We start from the raw sequence: 12,012 nt of genomic DNA, 5'->3' as shown, positions 1-12,012 counted from the left end.
ATCCATGGATATTCCCCAAGCTGAACTTGTGTTGTTTTTCAATCAACATGGAAATACATTGTGTTTACTTGAACATCTGAATTGCAGGTTTTTCTACTCCTATTTTTAATTGACACGTGTATAACACAGGCTTGGATGAGTATTCTTGAAAGCTAATTAATCACAGATATTGAAACTGACCAAATGACAGTCCAGATTTCATTATAGATTTGATATTAGCACATAGAAGATGTAAAAATGTTGTTTTTACTATTTTCCATAGCTAATTTAAATAATGACAGAAAAAAAGGAAATAATTCTCTTTCTATTTAGCAGATCTTTTTTTCAGTATTATATAGGTGAAAAAAAAAAGGTTTTTAACTTTCCTAAGCAGAATAATCAGAGTGATTTTATCAATATGGGCGATAGTGCTAATGTGTTTATGCATGCCAGTCCGTTCTGTCTCATTAGCAACCTTATGTTAGAAAAGTCTTTTTCCCTCTAAGAGGAAGCCTGAACATCTAAAAAGTAATTTTGAAAGGTTGGTTTCAAAGGAAAAGCAGCTTATGCCTTATATTACAAAGCCTAAATGAAAGCTTTCCATTCTGATAGACTCTTGGGTACCTATTTTTTGGTCTACAGCAACATACAGGCTTTGGAAAGGCTCAAAAAATTCACTCCAGTGAATCCATGGGATCAAACATATTTCTGAGAGTTCTGATTTTAGCCTGGGATATAGTATTTCATTTCAGTCTTCTATGCCTCCAGAAAGCATTTTTCCAATGCATTCTTTTGCTATTTGAAACATGTGATGTTCTTGAACAAAGAAAAGAATGCACAGGCAGATGGTCTCCAGAACATGGGAGCTGAGACTTGGTCTGTGTTGAATAACTATTATCTAGCCTTTTATTCACCAGCCCCAGACTGCATAAAATGAGGAACTAACAGAAAATGTTAGCTGTTTTTCAAGTCTGTTTTCTGCTGAAGAGAGAAGGAATAATGTAGGAGCTGGCGTGTCATAAAATGAGACCCAGAGAAAGGGCCCAGGCTCAGATCCACGCTCAGATGAATGTGCTGTACAGGTTTCTCTCTGGGTTAAAGCTCTGAGACCAGCTAAAGGATTTTCTGCATGAGATGCCAAAGTAGCCAAGAAGGACTCTAGAATATTTCCTTTTTGCAGTCCGATTTCTAACCTTGTAGTGAATTGCCTTGTTAAAATAAACATGTTCTATTTTGCAAAGTGCAGTAAGAGTCTTTGTTAGGCTGGTGAGATGGGATATATTTCCTCTTCAGGAGTAAGTACTATAAGTGAGCAGAATATATAGGCTGTTTCATCTGGATGTATGCTGCAGGGATCTTGGGGCTGGGAAGCATCCCCTTGCGGAGTGAGCTGGGGTAGCTGGGCCTGGCTGCAGGGCAGAGCTCTGCTGCTGTTTGTCCTGTGAGAAGCTGGCAGCAGAGACAAACCCTGAAACACTGCAGTGAGAAAGTCAGAATAACTTACTTCAAACCAGATAATCCTCCCAACACAATGGAAGGATTTTCTTCTTTTTCTGTATGATTTATATAAAACTTACTGCAGAAAGCAAAGAGGCTCCTTGGAGGCCCCTTTGCCTAGGTGTTTGATACTTCAATGATAGCCTGCATTTATATTTCTGGGCTGTAAATTCTTTAGGGTGGACATCAAATTATTTACATGTAGTTGAGTGCTGTGTGCTTTTCCTGGAGTTTAATCATATTTGTAAGAAATCATCTCTTCCCTAGAGAAACAACCTATCTTTCAGTCAAGTTAATGTGGAGTTTGACCTATATAAGAGTAGTGGGATTTGAACTGAGGACTTCATGTTTTGGTGAATGTCAACATTCATTATGATGGATTTATAATATGCATTTTTGATTTCAGATCCACCTTTGTCATTAGCTCTTTTGGGAGGTTAGTGCATTTTAATTTGCTTGTTTTATATTTTCTAATTTAACAGCATTAGAAATCATGACAGAAGTAAAGAAGTTCCTACCTGCCAGCATCTTGGAACCCTCCCTTTTTTTTTTTCCATTTAAGCAACTGTTAACAAGGGCAGAATTGAAATTAAAGGAGTTTCTGCACAATAAAGGTATTTTGCTTATAAGCTTGGAAAGCAACAGCCTCAAGTCTTCAGTAAACCTATCAGATTTTAAATAATCTATATTGCTGAAATCTGTTAATGTTCTATGAAAATTTTGAAAAAATTGATATTATTCCAAACATCTGATATATTTTATTTATTACTAAATATTTCTTAATTTTCTTCCTTTATTCTATCAATGTTATGTAAGAAAGGTAACTTTTTAGCTGGAGTACTGTGGTGATTCTTGGTGAGAAGGTTTGGGGAATTTCCCCCACATAAAAAGTTTAGGCACTTTAGGATAACAAATTGCTTTATGGATATATACAAGACAATAATTGTAGAACTAGTTGAAACTTGTCTCCTTAAACTGACAATTTGAAGGCCTGTTTAAATAAACTCTTCTTTCAAGTGGTATTTCTCTCTACTGGCTGACTTGCTAAGTTTCTTAAGCTGCACTTGAGTTCATGAGGCAGTGCTGTGTGTTTGCAGTGCCAAAAGCTGCGGTGTGACTCCTGCTGACAGCGGTGGCGGATCAGGACGTGAGGCAGCCACAGGGCACTGTGGCCATTCACCATTCTGGGGCAGATCTAACCTTGTGCTCTTAGTCCTGGTAGAGCTCCTGTGCTGCACCTTATAGTGTGGAATGGAGGAGGTGGGACTTTGCTTTGATACGCTGAATCTCACTGCTCTAAATATTGGAAAAAATAGGTAGGGAATTACAGTGACAAAAGAGATATGCGTGCAACTGCATAATTTCAACAAAATCCCTCTTCAGTTTCCACAGCATCAGTGATGCTGAGAAGTCAGTTTTGTACTGATAAAGATGTTTCCCAGTGGGAATAAGGGTTAGTATAGTAGATAATGCGTAACTGCCCCTTGTTGTGGAGAACCCAGTTGATGAGGGCTGGTTCTCTAAGCTGAGGGAGCTAGAGTGGACTGTTTTCTTTTCCACAGTCCTCTGTCTCACTAAGAGATTGTTCTTTCATCCTCTTAATACAGAATAATTATTTTATTTTTTATTGTGTAGTCATTGGTGCCACTGTAGATCTGATAGGAGTCTGTTGTGTTTCAATTAATTTAGAACATATTCAGACATCTAGAAAGGTGTAGCATGCAGCAGTGGGCTTCTTAAACAGAGGCACTTCCAGCATATGTTATATGAGACTGACAATATTCAGCTGTTACTTCTCAGTGTCAGACAGCATTTTATTCTAAAATAATTGGTTTTTAATCTTTGTGAAAAAGTAGGTCGCTTCTTAGGGACTGGCAAAAGCAGACAAGCTGGATCTCTCATTGTTCCAGTGTTGGAACACCACTGTTCAAGGAAGGGGTCTGATGTTTTCCATTTCACTTGAAGCTGTTGAATTTTGGGGTATGCAAGTAGTATAGCTGCTTTTGCAGGTATATTAAGGGTAGGACATCACAGGAGCAATCCATGTTTCTACGACAGCATGGTTAATTTTATTTGTTTTGCCTTGGATTTGGGATAATAGTGCTGTACTATTCTGTTTATTGTAATATTATATTTTAATTGATATAAAGCATCTTTTTATAGTAAATAAAGTTATTGTTCCTCTGATGCTCTTCAAATATTCCTGTATCAAGAATATACAGCTTTGAAAGATCTTCAGATTTAAACATAACATTTCATTGCTATTGAAGTATGAAATAAAAGCTACTAAAGTGTTGAAAAACTTTGTAGTGTTTTCTACTAGACAAAACTATCATTTATACGTCAGTGTCCTTGAAGCAATGCATGTTTGCATCCATTTGTTATAAACTAGGATCTGCAGCTGAGCCATGGCAGCCCAAGGGCTATGAATGTTGTTGGACACTATACATGAGGCAGTGGGGGTGGGTAGTCTGGAACTTTAATGGGATTAATTTTTTTTTTGCAGTACAAAACCCCCCACGTTGATATGTAAGAATAGGATTGTGATGAAGAACTAATAATGAAAATTAACATAAAATATTCCTACTGCTAAAGTTCTGGTGCTACAGGGTCATGGCTGTATCATGGCTCTTTTTCTAGGACCAGAGCTTCAAAATTTCTCACATACCTTTTCTAAGATGATCCCAGTGCTATCTGATCTGTATTTGTCTATTTTAAGGTTTATTTTAGAAGATGTAGACAGGAGTATCTCTCAGAGTGTTCCTGGAGAAAATTATAAGCTAATTACAAGCTAATAAGCTAGTAAGCTAATTATAAGCTAATAATTATAAGTGAATATTTTGGGGTGTAGATCAGACATAATGTCAGAACCTCCTGCCAGGTTTTCTTTTTAGAAAAGACTTTGATGAATGCTTGTGTCTTTGTTTATCTACAAGAAAGCATTCAGGAACATAGGAGAGTTAATTCTATCAGTTTTCTTGGATTCACTAGTACTCTGTTTTTTAAAATAAGCACTTCTAAAAAGTGACTTGTACATCGACTCTTCTAACTGCTCAGTAATTCATTGATTAGTCATATGAGTTCTATCAAAACTGCAATGTGGGAAATATTAGGAAGGCAGAGTTTCTGAGTTATTTGTCCATTATTAGCAGTTGTACAATAATTTGTGATGATGTTTCTATAAATACTTTAAAAATGAATGAAGAGAATCCAAAGAAACAGGTTTTAAACAGAGCAATATAGCATACTGCTTTTTGAACAGAGGAAAAATCCAAGACAAGGAAGACAGATAAGCCTTACCACAAACTTAATAAGACTTTAGATCAAACCCAATGAGAGCTCTGAAGTTGTTATTGTAGAAATCACTCTAAATCATATTGTGAGTGTGAAATCACTCCCGGCTTTTCATTGACTCTCCTGGGACCAGCAGCATCCAGGGATGTTATTTTTTTGAAATATTTTTCAGACTGCGGCTATAACTTTTGTATAATTCTCAAATCTTACATCATAAAATTTCTAATGCCTCATAAAAGTCTAGAGATCTAATGATTAGAAAAGTTCTGCTATCAAAACCAAAAACACCTGTTCAAAATATTTGTTTGCAAGAGTCCATGAAAATTTTTATCTTCTAAGTACTTACTGCACTTTGTGAAGCAAATACCTGTAATCCAATGGATAAAATAAGTTTTCCAAGCATATACTAAAACATGCATGAAATATGCATGGTATGAGAAAATTTCAGGATTGCATTATTTATTTGTGATTTTACTTTTTAAGGAACTCATGCACTACTCATTTGGAAATCTGAATCCTATGTTTGGAGTCTTATCTTTGTAACCCCTGAAATCCTTCATTTGCCTTATCTTTCTGTGCAAGTATGAGGCTCATGTGGAAGAAGTTCTGACTTAGTAGCAAAGTTGTCATCTGAGCAGAGGGTATAGGAATGGTCACAGTGTGTTGGTGGTATTTACTAAGTGGTTAGCTTATATTTAGCTTTCTTGTATAGAATAATTGTGTTCCAAATACAGTTCTGACTGATTTTTAGTAATTTAGAGTTCTTAACTCTTGTCTTGGAACACTTAAATCTTTGGCCAAATATATCCTTGAAATTGGGCCATCTTAAGGGGAATGGCTGATTTCCCTGTTCTTTGACTACTCAGCTGTAAAACAGGAACATTTTCCTTCCTTATCAGAAGAAGGGATGTGAGAGCACATCATTGTTAGTTACAGCATAATGCTTAACAAAAAAGTGATGTAATCATACTGACCAGCAAATTACTAAGACTTGTTCATTAAAGCTAAGTTCAAACATTTCAAATGCATAATCCCATGTGTGACTGTCACAGCTCTGCTCTCTGTGCCTTGTACTGAGGTACTGGATTTGGGCAGTTAGTTAAAATTCATCCATGAGCACTGGTTCATATAAATCAGCTGCACTGGGTCAGTTCAGCCTGGGCTTCCTTGGTGAATGGAAACCTGTGGAACTGCAGAAACAGGACAGAAAGGTCCTGCCTACTTGGTAACACCCCTCCAGCTTGTCTGCATCAGGGAACCTTTTGAATCAGAGGTTGCATCTTTGTGTTGGATAGACAGTGATAATTTTCTTGCATGAGCTCATCTAACTGAACCCATATAAACTTTAGACACCAATGTATCCTGTGAGAGTGATTGCTATATTATCTGTCCAAACATTTCTATTTGTATTTCTTTCTAACTTTGTCAGATTTCACCTTATACTTAGTATAAGTAGCATTCATTATTTATTATGAAAAAACAATGAATAATGATTTCCTTTTCACTTTCCCATGCTACTGCAAGCTCATCATTCTTATATTCTTGTGGTTATTTTTCACAAAATAATGCATTTAATTCCCACTTTTAAGTTTCTCTGGAGAGAACAGAATGTTCAGGAACTATAGAATACTGTCCTGTTAAGCTGCACAACTTTTTGACAGAACAGAGGAAAATGCAATTTTAATATTTCAGTAGCTGAAAGGAGGTAGTTCAAAGAGTGTAGGCAAACAATGATGAGAATGTGTTGACAGTGCATGAAATCTTTGATGTGGATTCCTTTATAAAATAAAATGACTTTTTGGGGCTGCAAGGATGGCTGCTAAAAACTCCAGTTATAAGCCCTCGTGAGAAAATAAGAAAGTCCTTCTGGTTTTAGCATTTCTCCTCACCTGAAAGTATGATTGATGATTTTTAAAGAACATCTTTTAGAGTAAAGCACCATAACAGAGGCTATCTAACAGATGCTGGTAATCAGTACTGTGTTTTTATATTCATTTATTCACTCTTTGTAGGAAATTAAAATAGATTAATGGGAAGGTTTTTTTTTTAGAAGAAGGGAGTAGAATTCAGGAAACAGAACTGTCAAAATTTGTACTTACGTGATGTGGTTGTGTAATGTTTGTCAAAGAAGAGAAGAGTACTACAACCTTTTTCTGTGCCCCACTATAGAATGTTTATCTGTAGAGTGCAAGCAATGGACTTTTTATTTGTTACACACCCCTGAGACACAAAGGAGTGAAAGTGTTCAACTGGATTCCATCTTATAGACACAGCTCTGCTCAGGTTTAATCACTCTGTGTGCTGTAAGAACATGAGAAAATAGCCTGCCTTGAAAAATTTGAGGCTAAGTACTCTGCAATTCATGAGAGAGGAACAGAGGCACTGAAATCTGCTGCTCACTGAGGCCCTGGATGAGGTCTGCCTTGCTGTGGAGATCATGGCCTGCACAGAACCTTCCTAGTAGGCTCTGAAGGGACACTCAAGTGCTTCCTGTCTTCCCAGCTACCCATGCTGAGAAGAAATCCTTTATTGTGAAGAGCAATAAAGCTGTTTTCTATAAATAATCTTAAAAATCCTCTCGTCACTTGGCTGGCGGTCATGGTAAAGAGGGACTCAATCCCCATCCCAATCAGATTTTTTCTGACACTTAACAGTTGATGGACATTGTTTTTCCTTTCACAGACAGTGAAGTGCTCAAATGATGAGCTCTTCTTTACTAAAATAAATAGGTCAGATAGTTGAAAGTTCTTTTATGAAAAAGAAACACTTGTTAATAAAATAGCTGGGAGATGATTGCGATCTTTGATTTGAGATTATATTTGTATTTATTCTCTAGATGGAGAACTATGCTGAATGACTTCCTAATCCTCTGGGAACAGCTCCGTAGAAACAAAAGTAAGATGTGGGGATGGACAGATCTCGTTAAAGGATCTGATATTCTGTATGGAACCTGTGAGAAGCATCCTTGAAATATGGTCACACACAAGATTTCACAGCCTAGCAGCCAACAAATTCATGCCCTACCACTTCCAACTCCAAATAGGAAATAACTGCCTGAGAAATAATAATGAGTGCTCAAAGAATGTGCTCTTGAGAAAATAGCACAGGTGTTGTTTTGCCTACAGGAGGTACCCACCAGGAGTGTGTAAGAATGGTACTACAAGCTTAAGTGTGATATTTGAGTGGTAATCTGTTTTAAATGGTACAAGGACTTGTTCACCTAAAATTTTGTTAAAACCGCTATAATTTAACTAATATGCCATGTCCATTACATAATCATTATTTTGTTAACATCTCTAGGATATGATGAAAATGCTTAGAAATTTTTGTACACTGTCAAGCATTTGTATCATAACACAATTGCGAGATTAGGTATTGATGGTAGGTATATATGATCCACTTTTGTTAACATCATATTTGAGTGTTTAAACATTTTACTTTATACTGTAAGGTGATTACTTGTCTTACTATGCCTTCCGGTGTTATGGATGGTGTCTCTGTATAAGAAGACTGACTGGGTCCCCTAAGGTCCTGTAGGAAACCTGTAGAAGTTTAGAGAATGGAGGCAGACTCTTCTAGTCCATTCACTGGACTCCCATTTCTTGCTGTCTGACATCTTTGATGCTCAAGACAAAGGAAACGTAGCTGTTCCAGACTACTCTGATGTACTGATATTAACTTACAGGGAAGGATTCATAATATGTGACACAAAGATTTCTGTATCTCTTGTTCACAAGGATGCAAATAGTTTTGCTTTTGATAAAAAAAATTCAGAGACACAAATACAGAACTGCTTCTTTTCAAGCATGCAAACTAGCATCAGGTATCCAGTACTTCTGAAAATTTAAATAGTGAGTTATCTGCAGGAAAAGGACATCTCGTAAGCTGAGAATCCAGGTAACTGGAACTGCATTTCAGAAATCTCTTGCTGAAGGGGTACTGAGCAATCCTTGGATAGAGGAAATGGAAATTCTTTGAAAGATCTGTATTTCTGTGACGACTGGTGTTTAGAAGGGGGTAGTGCCCTTCAGGTAATGCTTTCACAGCAAAGATGGAGAGGCTGAGAAAAGTGTGTGTGCAGTAATGTGTGATGGAGAGAGACAGATTGTTAGGTGCAGAGTACACTTAAAAAAACATCACAGCTGTTCTGTCAGATATGACAAAATTATATAATACCTATTTTGAAGAAAGTTTATGGCTCTTAGTATCATAGAGTCACAGGTAATTCAGGTTGGAAGAGTCCTTAGGTCGTCAGCCTCCCCAGCCTGGGTGGCTGCAAGGGTTCTTCTTTCCCAGCAAAAGTGCTTTGCATCTCTCCTCTTTGGATGTGAAGAAGATCCTTGACTCACCTGTCAGCCAATTTCTCCAGCCCACCTGGGTCTCACTGGATGGCAGGCCTACCCTCAGCATATCAGCTGGCCCTGCACCTTGGTGGCACCTGCAGACCCGAAGAGAGTGCATGTCAGTAAATCCTCCAAGTCCCTATAAAGGGGGTCAGCAGGACAGGTCCAACATCACTTCTCACTGGCCTGCAGACAAAGTATGACCCATTGGCCATTACTGTCAGAGGCCTATCATCTCAGCAATCCTTTACACCTCTGGATGTCCACCCCTCCAGAGTGTAAAGTCCTAATATTTATAAAGGAACACTGTGGTAAAAAATGTTGAAGGCTTTCCTAAAGTTGAGGTGAATGACATTCACTGGTCTACAAGTGAATATTTTTCTTTATTTTCTTCATTCTTAATGGAATTTTAATTGGAAAACAAAGCTATGATGGAGTTCTTATGCACAGCTGGGCAGAGAGAGGCCAGAAGGAGAGAGAACACAGTGAAGGGCAGCTCTTTTTGCCAACAGTTCAGTGAGTTCTGTTGTCTGTCTGCTTCAGTTCAGTTGGAGAAACCACTTGTGGGTAACAGCACACAGCACTTCCATATGTACTTAACCATTGTGCAGATGTTAAAAATATAAGCCTAAGGGCTGTGCAAATATTAACCCATTCTAATGTGTCTTGTTACCCTGTCGAAGCCAACATTAATGTTAGGAATGGCCAAGGAATCTGTTCAGTGCATGTATGTGCAGAACACCCAGGAGTAGCATTGCAACCTTTTAGAGCTGTGAATCGGATTGTAAAAGTGCTGAAGTTGTGGTAGAATAGAGAGAACACACACTTAGGAGACTGATTTGCTACAAGACTACAGGGATCATCATAGAGTAGACATAACCTGAAGCTGAGTAGCTTGTCTATAGATGCTGTGATTTTTTTAGCAGCAACTGATACCAAATCAATTCTCTTGGCATATGCTTGAGGAGATAACCTGCAAGAGTAAACCCAACTTTTAAAAAAGTTGTTATATTAAAACCAAGTACAATAATATTTTTCCTGGATTATTGCACTTCTATAAAATAACATGCAGAAATTTTAAATAGAACATGGATTTATTTTAAATAAAAAAGTAGTCATTGTGTAGCATTGTCTATGCCACAGTCTACTGGGATTTCAAAGACAGCTTTCGTTCTGTACCAAGAATTTTCTTACCAGAAAAAGTGAACCATTGAACACTTCCCCAAATATTAAATCCTTCCAAAACAGGATCTATTCAAAATACAGTAATCTGACTCCAAATTCTATGATATTTAACCTATGCAGACTCTTAAAAATAACATGAAAGGGAATAATCTGAAGGAAGGGATTGTGGCTGATGATTCATATGATGACCTAGGTTGTGCTGAAAGAAGCAAAGAGTGGATTTCTCTTTTTACCCTTCTATTTGAGAATGAAAATGGATGATACTTACAAGAATTGGAACAGCATAAGAAGAGAAAAGTGACTTGGTGAAAGGGGTTTGGTTTATAGCATTGGAACTTGGAGATCTCTGCTTAGTGAACAGCAGTGCTGCCTTAGTGTCAGTATACATCACTTCATGCTACATTGGGAAAATATTTGAGATTTCCTCAAAGTTGTGTGCAGTCCTCCATTATTAGGCATAATTTTTATTTTTCTCTGTGCTGTTTTTGTCACATGATGCTGATTTCCTGGCTTAAGATGAGTTTTCCATTCAAAATGTCAGTTTTTCTGTATAAGTGCTCTCCCAAAGTGGTGTGAGGTGGTTGTTAAAGAGCAGCGGCTTTGCTTGGAGAATGTGGTCTTTGCCACACTTGGCTAAATACTTGGTTCTTGTGTTACTCTTCACAGGTGACTGTACATTGTTACATGTAATGATATCTTAATTTTATCACAGGTAATGTGGTTTGAAAAGGAAAATGAAACAAAAAGTTGTACTCCTGCTTAGTTAGCCTGCTGTGAAATTCTGGCTCTCTGGGATGGAGACATGTTAAGAGTGGGATTAAAATGTATATCCTCTGGGTAGTGTGATAGTGGCATTTGGAAAGTGGTGTGCTGGAAGGGTTAGTGCTTTTTAACTGGAAATATTCTGTATGTCTGTATTGCTGAAAGGAAAAATGCTGAAGTAGTGAGTAGATTTCTTTTCATTGTGACTAAAATAAAGAACATGAAGAAAAAATGTAATGTAGTTTAATATATGTGTAGAAAATTGTCTTGGTGCTGTGCAGGCAGTACTTTACAGTAATTGTAGTACAACTAGGAGAATATTAATGCATGCTGCTTTGACCTGCTATCAGTCATTGTGATTTGAATATAATTTGCATAATACTTTGCATATTAGTAACATACTACTCATTAGATTTTATACTGCTAGGATGGTGGATTAGCAACATTATTGTAGTAGCATTGTTCCAACAAAAGGGATCAACTTCTATGTTTCTCTTTTTTCTTACTATTTTCCAAAGTAATTTATAACAACGTTTTTAGAATATTAATATTATTTTTATCAGGATTAGTAATAAATCCTGGATGGCCATGTTAATACTACCTACCAGTTCCCTGTTAGCTTCTCATTTCTATTTATACTACCTTATTTAAGCATTCCTAGACAGTTTTATTTGTGATAAAAGCTGTGTACTTTCACTATGACTTTTAAAATGTTTAGCATATTTAACAGTGACAACAGAGAGCTTAAATACAGTGGTTGAAACCTAAAGCTGGACATAAAAGCTACTGATTTAATATAAATAGTTAAAATTATTAGAAAAATATTTCACTGCAGGTGTATTAAAAAATGTTATGAAAACTTGTGACTTGGTTGGCAGCCATCATTGCTAGCAGAGAAGGCTTCCAGGATGGAAAGTTTGTCCAATGTGTGTCTACAGTGATTCAAAGTGCA

General features: G+C 37.0%; 1 protein-coding gene across 3 annotated transcripts in view; it reads left to right on the top strand.

The window, feature by feature from the left end:
• The window catches only part of TAFA2 (TAFA chemokine like family member 2), a 188,143-nt gene that overhangs the window by 61,060 nt on the left and 115,071 nt on the right, over positions 1 to 12,012 (top strand). Inside the window, exon 2 of one of the 3 annotated variants that reach the window (XR_008483239.1) lies at positions 7,607 to 7,665. The exons of the other annotated variants lie outside the window; for them this stretch is intronic. The gene's annotated coding sequence lies outside the window, so the exon portion shown is untranslated. The remainder of the gene's footprint in view (positions 1 to 7,606; positions 7,666 to 12,012) is intronic. 3 annotated transcript variants of the gene reach the window in all.

Source organism: Melozone crissalis, unplaced genomic scaffold, assembly GCF_028551555.1.
Source record: "Melozone crissalis strain CALT ecotype California unplaced genomic scaffold, PUWL_Pcris_2 ptg000004l_1, whole genome shotgun sequence".
Taxonomy (NCBI): Eukaryota; Metazoa; Chordata; class Aves; order Passeriformes; family Passerellidae; genus Melozone; species Melozone crissalis.
Note: the sequence above shows the minus strand (reverse complement) of the source record. Positions and strands in the feature narration are given on the sequence as shown.